The sequence below is a fragment of the Zingiber officinale genome, chromosome 3B, assembly GCF_018446385.1.
Source record: "Zingiber officinale cultivar Zhangliang chromosome 3B, Zo_v1.1, whole genome shotgun sequence".
Classification (NCBI taxonomy): domain Eukaryota; kingdom Viridiplantae; phylum Streptophyta; class Magnoliopsida; order Zingiberales; family Zingiberaceae; genus Zingiber; species Zingiber officinale.
Genome location: NC_055991.1, coordinates 41,844,815 through 41,847,582, shown reverse-complemented (window position 1 = coordinate 41,847,582; position 2,768 = coordinate 41,844,815).

The window sequence follows — 2,768 nt, the reverse complement described above, 5'->3', positions numbered from 1 at the left end:
AAGAAGTAGAGAAAGGAGGCTTGGTTTCTTAGTATCCCTTGGAGCTTGGTTGGTGGCCAAAGTTCTTCATCTCAAGGAGATTGTTGGTGGCCGAAACTTGCAAGGAGAAGAAGGAGGCTTGGGTGGATTCTCGTCTCGGTAGATTGTCGCTCACACGACGTCCGAGATAAGAAGAGGAATACGATAGAAGATCGTGAGGTCTATAAGATACAAAAGGTATAACTAGTTATTAGTTTCCGCATCATAACTAGTTTATTCTTTTGTTTAGATCTTGAAATACCAAACACAAGAGGCTAACGATTCTAGGCTATCGAATTTATGTTTCGATTTTGTGTTTCTTTTATTTTTCGATCTTGTGATTAGATTGTTCTTAATGGTTAAACCTAGGGTTACTGTAAGGAGATTAAATATTGAATTTCGTTGAAAGGCTTTGTCTAGGAAGTGGTGGATGATCACATACCCAAGAAGGCCTAGTGTCTCGCCATGTTTAACTTGGAAGCCGATCTCTGAAATAAATATTTAATCAAATTTGTAACATAGGTGGATTTGGATTAATAATGTTAAGCATCGTTTGCGATCCAAGTCTAAACCTCTAAGAACAAATAAGTTGGATTTGGAATCAATAATGTTAAGTTATGTTTGCGATTCCAAATTTAATTTCTAAAGAACACAATAGGTTGTTAGAAAAGGTTCAGGACTTGTACAAAATTTATGTACAGGGGAACCGGTACGATATTCCGAGTAGCAACCAACACTATCAAGTCAGTAACTGCGAAATAAGTTAGGAGTTCACCCGATAGAAGTCAACCCAACAAAAGTCGACTTGACATGGCTCTAAGATCATATTGGGACCGATTTGTTGGGTTGCAATGGTTACAAACAAAGTTCCATATTGAAAACACATGGAAAGAATAATGAACTTATAAGAGAAAGGATATCTCCATTGGTATGAGACCTTTTGGATAAGGTCCAAAAATAAAACCATGAGGGCTTAGGGTGTGGACAATATCATACTATTGTGGAAATATATGAATTTCTTTTAGTCCTGACATGATTCACTACAAGAAGTACACCGATCAACCACCAAAATTTTAATTTTTCGATCATTGACATCATTTAGCGACAGAATTAATTTTCTGTCTCTAATTAGAGAAGAAAATTAAAATTCCATCGCTAAATTTAGAGACGGAATTTAATTTCCATCTCTAATTTTATCGACAAAATGTAATTTTTATTGCTAAAATTAGCGACAGAATGTAATTTCCGTCTCAAATTTAGCGACAGAATTTAATGTTCATCGCTAAATTTATTTGCAATCACTAAAATTAACGACATAATTAAAATTTTAATTCTAGAATTAGAGACGAAAATTAAATTTCATCTCTAAAATTAGCAATGGAAATTTAATTTTGTTGCTAATTTCAACTCAAAATTTATCAAAACACCCCTAAAAATATTAAAATCTTGGATTACATCACATAATTTAATTCAAATACGGTAAAGAAAGCAACATTCAAAATTCAGCTTGCATTCATGCTCCAATCAACACTGATTAAAATAATATTTTTAACGACATCAGATATTTATAATTATAATATCAACACTAATCAAATTTAATTTACTAACAACATCCAAGTGTACAAATATTGATCAAAATGTCATTGGAAGCACTATATATTGAAGTTTAACAACATTAATCAAAATCTTCCTTATTGTCTAATTTAATTTGTTTTCAAATCTTCAAAGTTCTAGCAATTCTTCATGATTTTTCTTAATTTGCAATTGCACATCTACAAATTCCCTTATCTTTTCCTCTTTCTATTTCCCCATCCCCTCAACCTATGAGTACACAACACACGATAAATCAAGTTGTGATATTGATAATATGAAAATTATTATGCGTTCATGATTCATTACAAAAATGCATAAACGACAAAAGTAGGAAAAAATAGCTTTACTAATACAGCATAACTTTACTAATACAACACAACAGAAGTATCTTAGAAAAAATTACCTGCACCATAGTATTGTTTAATCTACTCAATTTACAAATTTGCTAATTGCTTAGTGTTAATAGTTACTAATTAAGTAACTAAGCTTTCATCTAAAATACTAGATAAGATACATCTGATAAAATTTTCTTGTCAAAAAAACAGATAAGCGAGTGATATGCAAGTCAGGCAACAGATTATGTATATAAAGACAAGCATATAGAGGTTACTTTGGCTCCTTACTCACATCCAATTATATCATGTCAAATTATAACTCTATTTGTCATCTTTAAATCCATTTCATCCAAACAGAAATAGTTAGGATCAGTTTCAGTATATCTTAGTTCTAAAATTGTATAAAATTATTTTGAGCTTTCTAGAATGAATAGATTATAATGAAAGAACGAGGAATGTAGAAGAGTATGGTGGAGTGGGATGAATTTCATATAACTATAAATATAAGATGATAATCAAGGCCACCATGCTTGTGAACAAGCTTTGGAAAATTAAAGACTATTTCTACAAAGTAAACCTCATTAAGTTAAAATCAAGAGCCTAAGAGTTGAAAAAAATCCTTCACTCCATTGATTAAACAACTTGCTAAAAAGAAATTAGCTGAACATTGTTTTCTTCCATCAATACCTCCTTAGCCTTTTCACAAAGCATTCTTAGCTGAAATTACGAATTCAAATAAACAAAAAAGGAATTCTGAACCTATTTATTTACCCATAATAATAAGCTACAAGAAATATCAAAAATTGTGTTGAAAAAAAAATA